Consider the following 20,353-nt stretch of genomic DNA (forward strand, 5'->3'; position numbering starts at 1 on the left):
TTGGTGTATCTCAGCATACGCATAAAATAACAAACCTGTGAAAATTTGAGTTCAATTGGTCTTCAAAGCTGCGAGATAATAATAAAGAAAAAACACCCTTGTCACTCAAAGTTGTGTGCTTTCAGATGCTTGATTTCCAGACCGAAAATTCTAACTCTGGGTCTGGAAATCAAATTGTTCGTGGAAAACTACTTCTTTCTCGAAAACTACGTTACTAACTTCAGAACACGTTCAGAGGGAGTCCTCTCTCACAATGTTTTATACTATCAACAGCTCCCCATTACTCATTACCAAGTAAGATTTTATGCTAAACATTATTTTGAGTAATTACCAATAGTGTCCACTGCCTTTAAGGGAAAGTGGAAGGGTAAGGGACAGGGTGTGTGAGGGGGATTCAGATTGTATACATATTTTTCACTGTGTGAAATGATGTTATAATGTATGTACCTCCGAGGTCCAATAGTGTAGTGACATTATGAGCACAGAAAAGTTTTTTCTCAGCAGAAAGGGGTTACCAGGACATAATTTGACACAATGAGGAGTATCATTTTGGGCTGGTTCCCTACTTAATTGTTCTTTGAGACAGCATTTTCTGATGAGCAGAGATTTTTTACGATTGGTCCCTGGATGGTAATCTTATAAATTAGTTTAGAAAAGGTGCTTGTGTGGATGGTGAAAGTGTTGGGTGATTTTTGCTTTTGATGATACTATGGTATTTGGAACACGAAGAAAAAAATGTCATATAAAAATTTGGCCATAGCAGATTTGTTCACCAGATAGAATAACAAGCAATTTTCACAATTTCAAAATGTCTTCCATTGCCTGATATTTGGTGCGTTCGTTTAGCTTCCCTGGGTCGCCCCCGGTGTGTGGCGTTTTTTTTTTCCAGGACAAACGTGGGTTATTATCTGCACACGTTCGTCCTGGGAAAAGAAAACGCCACACACCGGGGTCGACCCTGGAAGCTAGACGAACGCACTCGTTCTACATATAATTGTTTTAAAAGGATTTGGGTACTTTTTGTTACACAAAACACAATGTCCACAGATTTACATACTCTCTTAATGTAAAAGAGTGAAAAAGCACTCTTTCAAGAGCCATATGAAGGACAACTCTTTTTCGAGTGGTCTTCCACTCTTTTAGATTGAAGTTTGCATCTTTTTGAGTGATTTTTTACTCTGTCCTGCGGAGTGAAACCCCTCTCAAAGAGTGAAATAACCCCAAATCTTTTTGAAGAGCCCTATGAGGGACAGTTTGAAATGTAAAGAGTGGTGTTTTCACTCTTCTACATTTAGAGAGTAAAACTTACACCGTTTGAAGATATTGATAGTAGAAAGCTTAGGCCTTACCTTAAAATATTAGTTGCTGAGGTGCTGTAGTTTTTGAGAAATGAGTAAAACAATGCGATGAAAGTATGTTTTTACATGCTAAAATAGTTTTCGTCTCATTATCACTGAGACCAAAATTATTTTCATGACATTGTTTTACTCATTTCTCACAAACTACAGCACCTCATCAAGTAATATTTTCAGGGAAGCTTTCTACTATAACTATCTTCAAACAGTGTAAGTTTAGTGTAAATCTGTAGACATTGTGTTTTATTGTCCTACAAAAAGTACATTGACCCTTTAAATGGAAACAATCTACGGGTTGGCAAAGCATGTACATGTAGAGCCAAATATCTTTAATTACAAACTCTTAATGTGAGCCACAAGCCGTTCATGGTGTATCAAATGCACAAACGCATCACTATACCAACATGTTGTACTGAAGCACTTTATAATTGGGGAGTTTATTAGCACAAATGTAAAAATATACACGCACAAACAAAAACTAGAGAAGCCAAACCAATAAACCAAGAAATATATGATGGTTCACTGAAAATGTCATACAGCTCTCTCTGAAATGGCTGCTAAAGCCAACTGCACCAGGAAACTTTACACTATTAAAAAAATAATTGAGATTTGGCCGCGTGAGTTTTATATGCCCCTATGAAAGTTATGTTTAATATGAATTTCACCGATGGTTGCTTATACTTGTACATGTAATTTCCTTCACAATGGATAATAAATAAACAAATAAATAAGAAGACACAAAACTTTATGATTTCAAACTGCATTTTGTGTTGACTATTATCATTATGCCTCATCAACTTGAAGTACTAAACTATGCTGTTACTGCCATGTGTAGGCCCCTCTAAAAACCTCTTCATTATAGTTCTTCCAAATAGTTTAAGCCACTACTAGCAAAAGTGTTCAGGTGTTTGTGTTGACCCAAATTTGCTAAAAATTTCTCTCTAAATGCATAAGAGTAAAAAGGCACTCTTTGAAGAACCATATGAGGGACAACTCTTTTTCGAGTGGTCTTCCACTCTTTTAGATTAAAGTTTGTATCTTTTTGAGTGATGTTTAAGTCTGTTCTAGGTTGAATCCCCTCTAAAAGAGTGAGACAACCACCACTCTTTTTAAAGAGCCATATGAGGTACAACTCGAAATGTAATTTTGTTTTGTTCACTGTGTTACATTTAAAGAGATGTTTTAATATTTCACCCAAGTTTTACATGTATATAAAGCTGGACTTACCCCCTTGAGGTTTTATTTGACACACATTAAAACTGAAAAAAAAAACGCTGGACTTGCCCCGTGTGAATTTGTTGTCATCATTATTGACAAAAAAATGCTAAAAACGCTTGACATACCCCTTGTGATTTTTCAGTATTTGACCCAAATTTGATAAATGTTTGTTGGGGTGTTTGTCTGTTTGTTGTTGTAGTTGGTTTTGGATTTTTTCCGTCTTTGTTTTGGGTTTGGGATGCGGGGGAGGGGGGGGGGGGGTTAAGAACTTAAACAAAATATGATTCAGAACTGACCAGTTTGGTTACCCACAAGCTCTGCTTCACTCATACAAATGGCTTAGCAACATTTCCCCCAGACCTTGATTGCCCAAATCTTGATTTGTCAGTATGCCTATTCATCAAGGATGACTTGGGAGTGATATGTTTTACATATGGAGGGGGGTTGTGAATGTCCGACAACCTAAAGGCAGCATGACCCCCTCCCCCACCGTTGACAAGAAAAAACAGCCCCCTCTGGTGAATGCCAACCCCGCCGGCACCGCCGTGAAAAAGCCATGCCACACTCCCCACCGTGAAAAAGCCATGCCAAATCTCCCCACCGTGAACCTCCCCCACCCCCTCAGGTGGACATCCACGCTAAAGAAGTACAATGGTGAGTTGAGCCTTTTTTTCCTATAAAATATTATTGTTGAAAATCATGTTTGTTGCATAAATTATTATTATTCTTGAGACATTTTGGGGATGTTTTCGGCACAAGGCGCGCTGAACAAAGTGTGGTAATTTTCTCTGTCCTACAGCTAAATTTTAATATAGGTTTGAATAGGAAAAGTTTTGAAGTTTCATAAACTACGTTATTAATTGCGGCAATCAGGCCTTAGCAATTGGTGAATTCAAGTTTGACAGTAGCCTATTTCAAACGCTCAGTAATTTTTCATATTGAACCATTGGGTAACCGATCTTGTAGGCCCTGTTAAACTGAAAAAAAAACTTTGTGTTTTTTGCGTTCTTTATTTTGATCAGAATCAGAACAATGTGGACCTATAATGTGGGCCTGTAACTAACAATTTAACCTTACACCTCTCTTTTGCAATAATATATCAAGTTTGACAGTATTTCAAACGCTCCTTTTTTTTTTAACTTCGCCCGACAAGAAAAAAGCGCCACGTGGAAAACAAAGTCGCCGTGTAGGTGTCCTTTATAGAACACCATTTGAACCATATGAACCATTAGGTAACCGATCTGGTCAACTGGAAAAAAATGTGTTTTTTACTTTTTTTATTTTGATCAGAATCAGAACAATGTGGGCCAATTGGTAACTAACATTTTCAAAAGCGCCCTCTGGCCTCATCACCTCTCTTTTTAATAAACACTATTATATTATTGACAACAATGAACTAGAACCACCGATTGTGCAAAGACCTTCAAAAGTAACCCTCCAGCTCTTGAAATAAATAAAACAGCTTTTGTTTTTATTAAATAATTAGTTTAATTGGTTTGCCATCTTCAGCGCGACGCCCTGACTTCGCGCTAAGGAAGACAGTACAACAGTTGAGCCTGGGCGTCGGGCACCAGTTGGTCGCCATTTTATTAAAAGAAAAATGGACGACGACAACCTCCCGTTTCAATCGACTTCTTCGAAGACGTTTTGTACTTTTGACGGACAGCTTCATGGCTAGAATTACGGTAAAACGGATACTGGTGAGTTGGTAGTTATCTATGTTGAAAATTGAATTGTTATTGAATGTATTTGTAAGTGAATTTGTAAAACAATGAATGAATGAAAAAGTGGTGGCAGGTACGGAAATCTTTCAAAACAACAACAAACAACAACGACATAGTGACGTCCGGAGGAGTGACAATTATTTTGGAATAAATGAAAATAGTGCAGTAGTGCTCTATTATTATTAATTGGTTAATGCTGTTTGCTGGTTTGGTTTTTTGCTTTTACCCATACTTATTGACCTCATTGTTGTTAAAATAATAACTCCCAGTAGTTAAGATTGTCACATTTGTTGGTTCATGGAGGAATGGTTGGTTAATCTTAACTTCCTAGCATGGTCAAAACCATTTGCACAATAATTGGTCATTTTCCCCAATAGTTGGTCAACTTTCCCCATAGGCCTAGTTGCTCATTTTTGTCACACTTTGTTGGTTAATCTGAACTTCCTAGTTGGTCGAATCCATTTGCACAATAATTAGTAATTTTCAACTTTCCCCAATAGTTGGTAAACTTTGTCACACTTTGTTGGTTAATCTGAACTTCCTAGTTGGTCGAATCCATTTGCACAATAATTAGTAGATTTCAACTTTACCCAATAGTTGGTAAACTTTGTCACACTTTGTTGGTTAATCTGAACTTCCTAGTTGGTCAAATCCATTTGCACAATAATTAGTCATTTTCAACTTTCCCCAATAGTTGGTCAACTTTGTCACACTTTGTTGGTTAATCTGAACTTCCTAGTTGGTCAAATCCATTTGCACAATAATTAGTCATTTTCAACTTTCCCCGATAGTTGGTCAACTTTGTCACACTTTTGTTGGTTAATCTGAACTTCCTAGTTGTCAAATCCATATTTGCACAATAATTAGTAGATTTCAACTTTACCCAATAGTTGGTAAACTTTGTCACACTTTGTTGGTTAATCTGAACTTCCTAGTTGGTCGAATCCATTTGCACAATAATTAGTCATTTTCAACTTTCCCCAATAGTTGGTCAACTTTGTCACACTTTGTTGGTTAATCTGAACTTCCTAGTTGGTCAAATCCATTTGCACAATAATTAGTCATTTTCAACTTTCCCCAATAGTTGGTCAACTTTGTCACACTTTTGTTGGTTAATCTGAACTTCCTAGTTGTCAAATCCATTTGCACAATTATTGGTCATCTTCAACTTTCCCCAATAGTGAGTAAATTTATTTTAACCGCTCATGAACTAGTCAAATCTATTTGCACACTACCTTCAGTTTATTCCACAGTTTACCTGTAAGGATCATAAATACTCGATAACACAAATAGAACTGATTTCACTAAAAATGTATAGAGTTTACCACAACATTTATTTTAACTCAAATAAACAACAGTTCCCCGTCGTGTACCGCCATTCTGGATGTCCCAGGTGGTGTGTGTACTTCCATCGTGTGTGTGTGTGTAGTACATTTGTAGGAGACTGCGCTCAACAAATCAGCCAGGCTGACCTAATGTACCATAATACAATTGTTGCACGCTGTGACAGACTCCATGGCGTTTTGTAAACCCGAGGGGTGGAATAAGCGGAGGGTGCCATTTTCCCCCGAGGGTGTACAAAACCTATGGATCCCAGTCACAGCATGCAACAATTGTTTTGTTATACCTTGGTAACATTAATATTCCTCTTCTCGAAGTTCTGTTGTTATCTTCAAACATTACGATGGAGTATTCATTGTTTAATAAGCTGACGAACAAGAAACAGTTCCTGACTGCGTGTGTTTCGTACAGCACTGGAAATCGACCAACGGTTAGAACGATCAAGGTGAACACCGGGGTACATCACTTCTCATGTTACCCGTCGCGCTGTGCATTACGCGTAGTGCGCATCTTTAGCCATGATACATGCGTATTTGTTGCACGGCACGTGATTGGTTCTCGACCAATCAAACTTCACAATTTGAACAGCACAAAGCGATTTGTGCACCAGTTCCCATGTGCGAAAATGGCATGAACACTGTCCAAGTTACGCTAACTTAAGTGTTTAAAGATAATATTTTGCAGGGTATTACAGCATTTTTTAAACCAGTAGTTTTGTAAACGCAATTAATTATTGGCTACGTTCCAGGGCATGTATAAAGACATGTTACAGTGCTGGCCCAAGTAAAGGCTACACTTTTGTAGCATGCGTGATTACTGCAATAAAAGAATTCTGGATAATTAGTTAATCATGTAGCAACAGTCATAATCTAGGTGCATGGTTTCGCTATTTTCAAATTTAGGGTGTAGGATTCTTAGTATTTGGCTTGCTCAATAAATTAGATGTTGTAGAATGTCCATTTTTAGTGTTAAAATATGTATCGGAAGTCTTGTGTGTGGCAAGTTTGACGTGAAATTTGTAAACAGATAAGAATCAAGCATTCTGACACGAGGCATTGCATTATAATGTAGATAAGTCTGGGGAGTTGGAAGCTTGTGATTATTTGGTTGCCATATAGACGATTTTGACCTCTGACGTCACTCGAAAACCGTAAAATGATTCGCACGAATACCGCCGGGCAAAACCTTTGTGTTTTGGCAGCCAAATAGAAAGTGTATGCAATCTTACCATGACTACACATCTTTTTGCCCGCCGAAACATGATGTATACAGTGTTTTGTCAACAGAGGGCGGTTTGAATGTAAACATAGGTCACATCATCTAAAGGCTCACACAATTTTAACAGTAAATTATTTCATTTGGATGTATTTAAAGGTTTACTGTTGAGCTAGCACTGTAGAGAATATCACCACATGTACAAGGGATTGCTGACTTGGACCATGAAGGGTGCTCCCAGCAATGGTAAGTGTAAACACAATTGTATTATTTGATAACACTCAGCTAGTTAAGTGACACATGTACCTGGAGTTGTAACAAAAAATTGTCTCTGTGAATGCTGGCTTTGTTCAGCCATCCAAATGTATTGAACATATTTATTTAATGGATGTCAGAAAGGCATCACAAAATCTAAGTGCATCTCAATCTTCTAAAATTAATGCCTTGGCTGACTTTAGGCTGAATTTCGTGGCCATACATGTATGCTTACTTTACTGCCAAATTCTGTGCTTACAATGATCATTCTCCGCTTACTGTGCAAACACTGAATTTCTGCGCTACCTGTGTAAGCAAAGATTGTCTAGTCATGTGGAGTAAGCGCACACGCACAAGCAAAAATTCAGAATTCTGAGCTTCAAGTGTGCCAAATCCTACTGAGGCTAAACAAAACCATGATATCGAGCCCTGATTTCTATGGATTTTAGTATTGATCAAGCTTTTAGAAAGTAATTATGGACACATTCATTGTATGAGTTTCAAGATGGTCAACTAAACACTACCTATTTCATGCCAAACATGTTCTTACATGTAGGTTGTACTTTGTTGGGATTAGACAGGCCTTGCTCATAAGCTCCTTGTTAAATAGCCAACCAGGCTAATAAATTCTGTGTTTAACTTTCCCCCAGAAAGTTTTTGTAGCCCTTATTTTGAATGAGGAATTGTCATAAATGTTTTTTTCAAGTGATGCATTAACGATAGCAGTCACTACCAGTATAACAGGCAAATAATTTACGCTCAAACACTCAAAAATAAAATGGACACATTTAAAAAATGTATTATTTACATCTGAATGGAAGAAATAAGAGCATTTTAAACCATTAGGTTGCACAGTGTTTAGTTGCCTACAGGGGAAGTTGACAGCCCATAGTAGCAATTTATATCTCAAAGTTGCCCCTCTCAAAGTCGCCCCTCTCAAAAGTCGCCCCTCACAGAGTTGCCCTTCTCAAAGTCACCCTCACAAAGTCGCCCCTCTCACAGTCACCCTCTCAAAGTCGCCCTGTCAAAGTCGCCCTGTCAAAGTTACCCTCTCAAAGTTGTCCTCTCAAAGTCGCCCTGTCAAAGTCACCTTCTCAAAATCGCTCCTCTCAAAGTTGCCCCTCTCACAGTCACCCTCTCAAAGTCACCTTCTCAAAGTCACCTTCTCACAATCGCTCCTCTCAGAGTTGCCCCTCTCAAAGTCACCCTCTCAAAGTCGCCCTTCTCAGAGTTGCCCCTCTCAAAGTCACCCTCTCAAAGTCGCCCTGTCAAAGTCACCCTCTCAAAGTTGCCCTCTCAAAGTCGCCCTGTCAAAGTCACCTTCTCAAAACTGCTCCTCTCAGAGTTGCCCCTCTCAAAGTCACCCTTTTAAAGCTGCCCCTATCAAAGTAACCCTCTCAAAGTCGCCCCTCTCAAAGTCACCCCTCAAAGTCACCCTCATTTTAAAATTTGTGCTGGGCAAAATTTGTGTGTCTTGGGCAGGCCTGCCCAGCACTGCCCACCATGGCTTGAACACTGGCTCAAATATAATTTTTCAAATAGTTAATGATGCTGTGTTTTTTTCATGAATTTCCCCAAAGCATAATGACGTTTTGGTATGTAAATGACAGTGTATGTTATTTTGTTTGGTTGTAGGTTATTTACTGGATAAAGAGCGCAGCTAGCATGGACAACAGCTTCCTTCATGAGAAGATGTTTTAAGCAAGCTCAACTTGGATTGTCATATTTGGGACAGCTTTGCATCAGTCCTTCCTTTTCTAAGGTATTTTGAAACTGTAAATTCTTTTTAGTGTTGAAACTCTGTGCATTAATTTTAAATTCTTAAACTGCTCCAGATGGTGACGTCTGTTAAATTTGCCCATGTGTAATACAGTCCTTGAAAACATGCAAACATTGTGTTGGATGCTAAAAGTTTACAAAGAATCAATTTTTGAGTACCTCGCAACTTGTCTTTTAAAATTTGTTGAATTCCATTCGCACTGAACCCTAGTAGATTCTGTGACATCTCCGTTCTCTCATGTTGTGCAGTGCATAAATTTATCAAAACACGTTTCCAGTCCCACAAAACTTGCCAACCTATCACCCTATTGCTAACATATAAGCTTCTCACACACCTTTTTTCAGTCCCTTCTAAACTTGCAGATCTAATGTTTTAACTCTCATACATGTACTTTAAGACAGTGGACACTATTGGTAATTGTCAAAGACTAGTCTTCTCACTTGGTGTATCTCAACAAATGCATAAAATAACAAACCTGTGAAAATTTGAGCTCAATCGGTCGTGGAATTTGCGAGAAAATAATGAAAGAAAAAAAACCCTTGTGTCACGAAGTTGTGTGCTTTCTGATGCTTGATTTCGCGACCTCAAGTTCTAAACTTGAGGTCTCGAAATCAAATTCGTGGAAAATTACTTCTTTCTCGAAAACTACGTACGTCACTTCAAAGTGAGCTGTTTCTCACAATGTTTTACACCATCAACCTCTCCCCAGTACTCGTAATCAAGTAAGGTTTTATGATGATAATTATTTTGAGCAATTACCAATAGTGTCCACTGCCTTTAACCCCTTTTGTTTTGAATTTGTGCCGTCTCAACTCTCAAAAGCGTTGCTGTGCAGTGCTTAAATTATCTCAATGTAATAATATTCCAACATTAAATTTTGTCTTGAGCCTCTGCTTAAGTTTGCAAAAGCATATGTTTTTGAGTCTCTGCATATATTTTTGAGTTGCATGTTGATTTTGATTTTTTAACTCAAAAAATAAACCCAGTTGATTCTGTGCCATCTCGAAGGTGTTGCTGTGCAGTTATAAATGTTCCCAAATTTGTTTTCACCAGTCCCGCAAAACTTGCCACTATAATGATACTTCAACGTACAGTTTAGTCCTGAGCCAATGTTGTGACATCAAAGAACATGTTTTGTTCAGTCTCTTAAAGGCAGTGGACACTATTGGTAGTTAATCAAAATAATTATTAGCATAAAATCTTTCTTGGTAACAAGTAATTTGTAGTATAAAACATTGTGAGAAACGGCTCCCTCTGAAGAAGTATAGTTTTAGAGAAAAAAGTACTTTTCTACGAATTTGATTTCAAGACCTCAGATTTAGAATTTGAGGTCTCAAAATCAAGCATACAGTATGAAAGCACACAACTTTGTGTGACAGGGGTGTTTGTTCTTTCATTATTATCTCGCAACTTTGACGACCGCTTGAGCCATCCAGACAATAGACACTTTTAAATCAACCCTGAAGACCCATCTTTTTCAAAAACACTTCAGTAACATTCACTAGACATTGGAATTTGTAATTGTTCTTGTTTTTTGCACTGCTGAAGAACAACCAAGGGGGAATATTTTTATTGGAGCAAGCGCCATGAGCACCTTTTTGTGGATACCGGCGCTATAGAAGACGTCATTATTATCATTATTACTATTATTATTATTATTATTAAGTTTTCACATTTTGTTGTTATTTGATGCATAATGTTGAGATACACCAGACTGGTCTTTGACAATTACCAATAGTGTCCTGTGTCTTTAAAGGCAGTGACACTTTTGGTAATTACTCAAAATAGTTATTGGCATAAAACCTTACTTGGTAACGAATAATGGGGAAAGGTCGATAGTATAAAACATTGTGAGAAACGCCTCCCTCTGAAGTGGAGTGGTTTTGGAGAAAGAAGTAAATTTCCACGAATTTGATTTCGAGACCTCAAGTTTAGAACTTGAGGTCTCGAAATCAAGTGGATCTGAAAGCACACAACTTCGTGTGACAAGGGTTTTTTCTTTCATAGTTATCACGCAACTCCGACGACCGATCGAGCTCATTTTATGTTATTTATGCATATGTTGAGATAACACCGAGTGAGAAGACTGGTCTTTGACAATTACCAATAGTGTACACTGTCTTTAAGAACTTGCTGGTCTTATACTTTTGAACTCTCAAACTTAACCCCATTGGATTCTGTTCCTTATTAACGCTTTATAGCGAAACTGTGCAGTACGTAATTTTTTAATAATACGTTTTCCGATCACACAAAACTTGCCAACCTTTTACCAACATACTGTACAATTTATTCCTGGGCCTTCATTGTACAGTATGTGGTGATGTCTGCTAAAGTTTTTCCAAGCACATGTTTTTGATTCCCTTAAAAATTTGCAAATGTCATGTTTTTTTCTAACTCTCAAACTGAAACCCAGTGCTGTGCAGTGCTTAACTTTTCCTAGTCCTGCCAACCTTATGATATTTCCATGTACAATTTATTAATGGACCAATGTGTTGATGTCCAATGCACAATTATTGCACGTTTGTATAGTCCTTAAAAAATTGCAAGTCTGGTGTGCTTTTTTTACTCTCAAACTAGACCACAGTGGATTCTGTGCTGTCTCAACTCTCGAATGTTGATGTTGTGCAGTCTCTAAAATGCTGTGCTATTTTGGTTTTCCTTGAGGCTCATGTTGTCTAGACACTGAATGTTTTGGGCCCTAACGATATTTGACCGCTCAAATAGTTACAGAGCCAATGTTGTTTTGTTTCTTAAATTTCCCCCAGGTATGATGACATTTGATGAAATGATTATGACAATGGTTATTATTTTGTTTGTAGGCTATTTGCTGGTTGAAGAGCAGAATCTACCATGGACAAAAGCGTCCTTCATGAGAAGATGTTTTTATCAAGCTCAACTTAGACATGTTGGACTGTCATGTTTGGGACAGCTTTGCATCACTCCTTCCTCTTCTAAGGTATGTTGAAACATGTGAATTCTTTTTAGTGTTGAACCCTGTGCAATCTATCAGGGCATGTACACCCTTGTTCAGTCAACATGTACATGTAACATGCCTGCACAATGCAACAGAATCCCTTGTTACATTTGTTGCCTTTGGCATGGTTCTCAGTTCAACTGTGTTGCATTCTGATGTATTTGGCAGGGTATGTAGAGGGACCCTTAATGGGGTTGGGGCTTAATGCATAGGTTTTTCAGTACCTAAAAAAAATGCAGGTCAAAATGTTTTTTACACCCACAAACTGTGCTGCCCAAATCTTAATGTTGTTCTGTGCTTGAATTTTCCCAAAACATGTTCACCTAATAATAAAATTCATACATTTTTTTACTCAGCCAATTGTTGTGATATCTGCAACAGTTTCCAAAAGCACATATTTTTGAGTCCCTTAATATTTTGCAAGTCCACAGTGTTTTTTTAATCTCAAGCTTAACCCCTAGTAGCTTATGTGCAGTCTCAACGCGCGAAAGGAATGAAGTGCAGTGATTAAATTTTCCCAAAACTTTAATTGCCTTAAAAAAACTTACAAGTCTAATGTTTTTTTAACTCTAAAACTAAACCCTGTTAGAATCTGTGCCGTCTCACTGCTACTCTCTATTGTTTTTTGAACTCTCAAACTAAGCCATCCTGTGCCATCTCAACTCTCGAGTGTTGATGTTGTGCAATCTCTAAAATGCTGTGCTGTTTTGGTTTTCCTTGAGGCTCTGTTGTCTAGACACTGAAGGTTTCTGGCTCTATATAATGTTTAAACTCTCAAATAGTTGACGAGCAGTTGAAATTTTTCCTAAGGGCAATTCCATGGTCAGTCGCATTACACTTTTCTGTGTCATTTCTTGATCTTGGTGCTAGTAGTTCTATGTGAGACATTATTTCCACTAAGTTTATAGACTGATTTGTACTTGACACCCAAGGCTTTGAAGTGATGATATTATAAATGTCGTGGGCTCTGTGCTCTGGATGTTATAACGTTGTTAAAATAGTCAGTTGCATTACACAAGAAGGACTTGGTCAAAAATACACATATCACAATTCACAAGTTTCCTCTACCTGTAACACGTAACCCTTATTATTATTATACATGAGTATCCAACAGGATAAATGGATAGCAGCATGAACTTTTACAGTCAGTCGCATTTCAGTCATCCCCAGTCGCATTCAGTTTTTCAGGTCAAATTGCCGCACCTACATGTATATACATGGAGCCCAAACTGAGTTATTATTTGGTAATTTTGGTTTATACCTTGTCAACAACTTAAATAAATTGATTTCATATGTTAGAGTGGAAAAACATGGTGACACAAATTCCATTTCTTGGTTTCATGTCTGTGTTTGCTTGGAATTGCCCCTGAGCATGATTGCATTTGATGAAATGTTTATGACAGCAGTGTATGTTATTTTGTTTGCAGGTTATTCACTGGTTGAAGAACAGTATCTATCTGATCATGGACAAAAACTTTCTTCATGAGAAGATGTTTTTATCAAGCTCAACTTGGATTGTCATAGTTGGGACAGCTTTGTATCACTCCTTCCTATTTTAAGGTATATTGAAACATATGAATTCTTCCTAGTGTTGAAAAACTGCACAATGATCTTCAACTCTTAAACTACTCCTTGACGGACCTGCGCGCTATATAAGAAGCCACTATTATTGTTATTATTAAATTTGCTCGAACCAGATGTAATGCTGTCGTTAAAAACTTGCCAACATTGTTACGGCTGCTAAAGTTTACTGGGGCATAAGTTTTTGAGTGCCTTAAAAACTTGACATTTAAATCTTGTTGAATTCCATTTGAACTAAACCCCAGTGGATTCTACGACATCTCAATTTCTTATGTTGTGCAGTACATAAATTTTCTCAAATAATGTTTTCCTGTCCCACAAAACTTACCAACCTATTACCCTATTGCCAGTGTATAAGTTTCTCAAACACTCTTTTGTTTCAGTCCCTTATAAACTTGCAGATTTAATGTTTTTAACTCTCATTACTAAACTCTCTTTTCTTTTGAATTTGTGCCATCTCAACTCTGAAAAGAAAGCAATGCTGTGCAGTGATTAAATTTTCTCAAGATGGTTGGTTTCTCCAGTCCTACAAAACTTGTCAACCTTATAATTATCCAACGTAAAATTTAGTCATGAGCCTCCGTTGTGATGTCTGCTAAATTTTTGCATACATTTTTGAGTCTCTGTATACATTTTGGAGTTGCAAGTTTCATGATTTTTTTAAAAACTAAACCCAGTTGATTATGTGCCATCTCCAAAGCGTTGATGTGCAGTGATTAAATGTTCCCAAACAATTTTCACAAGTCCTGGCAAACTTGTCAACCTAATGCTAACGTACAATTTATCCCTGAGCCAATGTTTGGATGTCAGCTAAAAATTCCCAGAGCACATGTTTTGTTCAGTTCGTTAAAATCTTGCAGGTCTAATGTTTTTTTTTAACTTTCAAACTGAACCCCGTTGGAATCTTTATGGTCTCAAATCTCTAAAGCTGTACAGTGCTTAAGTTTTCTCAAAATTAGTTTCCTATTTCTGCAAAAACTTGCTAATTATTACCAACATTCAACTTTCTCCTGAGCCTATGTTGTGATGTCAACGAAAGGATTCTCAAAGCACATGTTTTTTCAGCCCCTTGCAAACTTGCAGGTGACAAGTTTTTTAGACAATTTTGTGCGGTCTCAACTCCCCTGAAGCTGATGTTGTGTACTGCTTACATTTTCTCAAACAATGCTCGACAGTCTCACAAAACCTGACTTAACCTATCCAACGTACAACTTGTTTCTGTTGTGATGTCTGCTAATGTTTTGGGCTTGTGAGCAGCCTAACGAAAACCCACTAATATTTTGTTCACATTTACACTTAGACGATCAAAATGATTGAGTTCTACATCAACATGTCAAGTAATACACTCAAGTAAACATACTATCCACTCTTGGATTCGAAGTAGATTTGTTTGTAACCGTGCATACATCTTTATCTTTTGTCTTTACAGGACCTTGAGTACAATCTTCTTGAGCCATCATGGAGCTGACGTTACAGAACTGAGAAGACGCCGCTCATGTTTTCAGTCTGAAGGGCAATCTCTGCAGTAAGGGCAACCAAGTTGGACTGTTATGCAAGAAAAATTGGCACAAGGTACGTTTTTATAAAAAAAACATTTAGAGAAATGACCAATTTGAAAACAAATTGTTCCCAAAATTCATTATATCAAAAATTTTACTAAAAGTTAAAGTTAGAAAAGCATTTAGTATCTTTTTGGGCTCGTGGGCAGGCAGAGGCTAGGCTCTCGAGCAGGCAGAGGCTGGGCTTTCGGGCAGGCAGAGGCTGGGCTCTCGAGCAGGCAGAGGCTGGGCTTTCGTGGCAGGCAGAGGCTGGGCTCTTGGGCAGGCAGAGGCTGGGCTCTCGGGCAGGCAGAGGCTGGGCTTTCGAGCAAGCAGAAGCTTTGCTTGAGGGTAGGCAGAGGCTTGGTCGGGGGCAGGCAGAGGCTGGGCTCATTGGCAGGCAGAGGCTTGGCTTGTTTGCAGGCAGAGGCTGGGCTCGTTGGCAGGCAGAGGCTGGGCTCGTTGGCAGGCAGAGGCTGGGCTCGTGAGTAGGCAGAGGCTGGGCACTCGGGCAAGCAGAGACTGGGCTCTCCGGCAGGCAGAGCCTGGGCTCTCGGGGCACGTAGAAGCTGGGCTCTCGGGCAGGCAAAGGCTGGGCTCTCGGGCAGGCAGAGGCTGGGCTCTCGGGCAGGCAGAGGCTGGGCTCTCGGGGCAGGCAGAGGCTGGGCTTTCGGACAGGCAGAGGCTGGGCAATCAGGGCAGGCAGAGGCTGGTCTCTTGAGCAAGCAGAGGCTTAGCTTGAGGGCAGGCAGAGGCTTGGCTTGAGGGCAGGCAGAGGCTGGGTCCGTGGGTAGGCAGAGGCTTGGCTCGTTGGCAGGCAGAGGCTGGGCTCGTTGGCAGGCAAAGGCTGGGCTCGTTGGCAGGCAGAGGCTGGGCTCGTTGGCAGGCAGAGGCTGGGCTCGTTGGCAGGCAGAGGCTGGGCTTGTGAGCATGCAAAGGCTGGGCTTCCGGGCAGGCAGAGGCTGGGCTCTCGAGCAGGCAGAGGCTGGGCTTTCGTGGCAGGCAGAGGCTGGGCTCTCGGGCAGGCAGAGGCTGGGCTCTCGGGCAGGCAGAGGCTGGGCTCTCGGGCAGGCAGAGGCTGGGCTCTCGAGCAAGCAGAAGCTTTGCTCGAGGGTAGGCAGAGGCTTGGTCGGGGGCAGGCAGAGGCTGGGCTCGTTAGCAGGCAGAGGCTGGGCTCGTTGGCAGGCAGAGGCTTGGCTCGTTGGTAGGCAGAGGCTGGGCTCGTTGGCAGGCAGAGGCTGGGCTCGTTGGCAGGCAGAGGCTGGGCTCGTGAGTAGGCAGAGGCTTGGCACTTGGGCAAGCAGAGACTGGGCTCTCCGGCAGGCAGAGGCTGGGCTCTCGGGCCATGTAGAGGCTGGGCTCTCAGGCAAGCAAAGGCTGGGCTCACGGGCTGGCAGAGGCTGGGCTCTCGAGCAGGCAGTGGCTGGGCTCTCAGGCAGGCAGAGGCTGGGCTTTCGGGGCAGGCAGAGGCTGGGCTCTCGGACAGGCAGAGGCTGGGCTCTCAGGGCAGGCAGAGGCTGGGCTCTCGAGCAAGCAGAGGCTTAGCTCGAGGGCAGGCAGAGGCTTGGCGTGAGGGCAGGCAGAGGCTGGGTCCGTGGGTAGGCAGAGGCTTGGCTCGTTGGCAGGCAGAGGCTGGGCTTGTTGGCAGGCAGAGGCTGGGCTCGTTGGCAGGCAGAGGCTGGGCTCGTTGGCAGGCAGAGGCTTGTCTCGTTGGCAGCCTAACGAAAAACTCACTACGTTTTTGTTCACAATTACACTAAGATGACAGTCATCTCACAAAACTTGAAGGTAGAAGACAAAATTGTTACAAAACTGGGAGTTGTTTTTGAAACACTAAAGTGTACAAAAATCAGTTTACTGAAACTTATCAATCTTGGTTTTTAGACCATGCCATTTAGACTGAACACTCGATCAAAATGATTGAGTTCGAAATCAACATGTTCAAGTAATACACTCAAGTGAACATACTATTCAGTCTTGGATTCGAAGTAGATTTTTTTGTAACCGTGCATACATCTTTTTCTTTTGTCTTTACAGGACCTTGGGTACAACCTTCTTCAGCCATCATGGAGCTGACGTTAGAGAATGTGAAGACCAAGGATCAAGGCAGTCATCTTGAACAGATTCTTCTGCTTTCACTTTATCATGGACAAATTCTTCAGTCAAACTACTACTTCCTTCCTTATGGTAATCTTCAACTTCCCTACAAATTTATGTCAAGCCTTCACTTCTCTCCATATGTCTAAATCACTTCTCTCCACACCTCTTACAACTTCTCTCCACACTTCTAACTACCACTTTTCTCCATACGTCTTACAACTTCTCTCAACGCGTCCAACTACCAGTTCTCTCCACACCTCTTACAACTTCTCTCCACACATCTAACTACCACTTTTCTCCATACGTCTAAAAACTTCTCTCAACGCGTCCAACTACCACTTCTCTCCACACCTCTTACAACTTCTCTCCACACATCTAACTACCACTTTTCTCCATATGTCTAACAATTTCTCTCAACGCGTCCAACTACCAGTTCTCTCCACACCTCTTACAACTTCTCTCCACACATCTAACTACCACTTCTATCCATACGTCTAACAACTTCTCTCAACACGTCCAACTACCACTTCTCTCCATACGTCTAACAACTTCTCTCAACACGTCCAACTACCACTTCTCTCCAATACGTCTAACAACTTCTCTCAACACGTCCAACTACCACTTTTCCCCATACGTCTAACAACTTCTCTCAACACGTCCAACTACCACTTCTCCCCATACGCCTAACAACTTCTCTCAACACGTCCAACTACCACTTCTCTCCAATACGTCTAACAACTTCTCTCAACACGTCCAACTGCCACTTTTCCCCATACGCCTTACAACTTCTCTCCACACATCTAACTACCACTTCTCTCCATACGTCTAACAACTTCTCTCAACACGTCCAACTACCACTTCTCTCTATACGTCTGACAACTTCTCTCAACACGTCCAATAACCACTTCTCTCCATACGTCTAACAACTTCTCTTAACACGTCCAACTACCACTTCTCTCCAATACGTCTAACAACTTCTCTCAACACTTCCAACTACCACTTTTCCCCATACGTCTAACAACTTCTCTCAACACGTCCAACTACCACTTCTCCCCATACGCCTAACAACTTCTCTCAACACGTCCAACTACCACATCTCTCCAATACGTCTAACAACTTCTCTCAACACGTCCAACTGCCACTTTTCCCACTACGATTTACAACTTCTCTCCACACATCTAACTACCACTTCTCTCCATACGCCTAACAACTTCTCTCAACACGTCCAACTACCACATCTCTCCAATACGTCTAACAACTTCTCTCAACACGTCCAACTGCCACTTTTCCCACTACGATTTACAACTTCTCTCCACACATCTAACTACCACTTCTCTCCATACGTCTAACAACTTCTCTCAACACGTCCAACTACCACTTCTCTCCATACGTCTAACAACTTCTCTCAACACGTCCAACTACCACTTCTCTCCAATACGTCTAACAACTTCTCTCAACACGTCCAACTACCACTTTTCCCCATACGTCTAACAACTTCTCTCAGTCAAACAACTACTTCCTTCCTTATGGTAATCTTCAACTTCCCTACAAATTTATGTCAAGCCTTCACTTCTCTCCATACATCTAACAACTTCTCTCCATATATCTAACAACTTCTCTCATAACGTCTGACTACACTCTCACTATACATTTAACTAGCACTTCTCTCTCCATACGTCTAACACCTTCTATCCATACGTCTAACAACTTCTCTCCTTATGTCTAACAACTTCTCTCCATACGTCTAACACCTTCTCTCCATACGTCTAACTTTTTTTAACCGTGCATATATCTTTATCTTTTGTCTTTGCAGGACCTTGGGTACAATCTTCATCAGCCATCATGGAGCTGACGTTAGAGAATGAGAAGACCAAGGATCAAGGCAGTCATCTTGAACAGATTGTGCTTATTTAAAGACTGCTTTCACTTTATTATGGACAAATTCTTAACTTCAAACTACAACTTCCCTCCGCATGGTAATCTTCATCTTGCCTTCAAATCTCATAACTTCTCTCCATACGTCTAAATCACTTCGCTCCATACGTCTAACTATACCACTTCTCTCGCCTTACGTCTAACTACCACTTCTGTCCATACGTCTCATTCACTTCTCTTCGTACGTCTACTACCAGGTCTATACTATACATCTAACTAGCACTTCCCACCATACGTAAATTCTTAACTTCAAACTACAACTTCCCTCCGCATGGTAATCTTCATCTTGCCTTCAAATCTCATAACTTCTCTCCATACGTCTAAATCACTTCGCTCCATACGTCTAACTATACCACTTCTCTCACCTTACGTCTAACTACCACTTCTGTCCATACGTCTCATTCACTTCTCTTCGTACGTCTACTACCAGGTCTCTACTATACATCTAACTAGCACTTCCCACCATACGTCTAACCTAACTTCTCTCCACATGTCTAACAGCTTTCTCTCCATACCTCTAACAACTTCCCTGCATACATCTAACAACTTCCCTCTATACGTCTAATTCACTTTTCTCCATACGTCTAACAACTTCTCTACATGCGTCTAACAAATTCTCTCCATACGTCTAATTCACTTTTTCTTCAAACGTCTACTACCACTTCTCTCTAAACGTCTAACTACAACTTCCGTTCATACTTCTAACAACTTCCCTCCATACATCTAACAACTTCCCTCAATAAGTCTTAAAACTTCTCTCCATACTTCTAAACAACTTCTCTCTATACGTCTAATTCACTTTTCTTCATACGTCTACTACCACTTCTCTCTCCACGTCTAAGTACAACTTCCCTTCTTACGTCTAACAACTTCTCTTTAAACGTCTTACTACAACTACTCTCCATACGTCTAACAACTTCTCTCCTTACGTCTAACAACTTCTCTCCATACGTCTAACTACAACTTTTCTCCATACGTCTAACAACTTCTCTCAATACGTCTAAGAACTTCCCTCCATACGTCTAACAACTTCTCTCCATACGTCTAACTACAACTTCCCTGCATACGTCTAACAACTTCTCTCAATATGTCTAAATGCAACTTCCCTTCATACGTCTAACAACTTCTCTCCATACATCTAACTACAACTTCCCTTCATACGTCTAACAACTTCTCTCCATACGTCTAACAACAACTTCCCTGCATACGCCTAACAACTTCTCTCTAATTTTACATTAATGTTGCAGTTAATTTTTAAATTTAAACTTAAATTTTAACAGTTGTAGTAAAGTGCATTTTATTGTGTTGTATTTGAGAGTAAGAAATAAAGAAATAAA

General features: G+C 40.2%; 1 long non-coding RNA gene across 2 annotated transcripts; it reads left to right on the plus strand.

Moving 5' to 3' along the window:
• Positions 1-4,184: 4,184 nt before the first annotated feature.
• Positions 4,185-20,353, plus strand: LOC117305753. 2 transcript variants are annotated; one of them, XR_004520723.1, is made up of 9 exons: positions 4,185-4,273; positions 7,013-7,099; positions 8,744-8,870; positions 11,708-11,844; positions 13,290-13,422; positions 14,873-15,015; positions 17,019-17,168; positions 18,895-19,213; positions 19,447-20,353. It is a non-coding gene; the product is annotated as an uncharacterized LOC117305753 (long non-coding RNA). The 2 variants fall into 2 exon arrangements; XR_004520722.1 differs by having other exon boundaries at positions 18,895-20,353.

Source organism: Asterias rubens, unplaced genomic scaffold, assembly GCF_902459465.1.
Source record: "Asterias rubens unplaced genomic scaffold, eAstRub1.3, whole genome shotgun sequence".
In the NCBI taxonomy this organism is placed as follows: Eukaryota; Metazoa; Echinodermata; class Asteroidea; order Forcipulatida; family Asteriidae; genus Asterias; species Asterias rubens.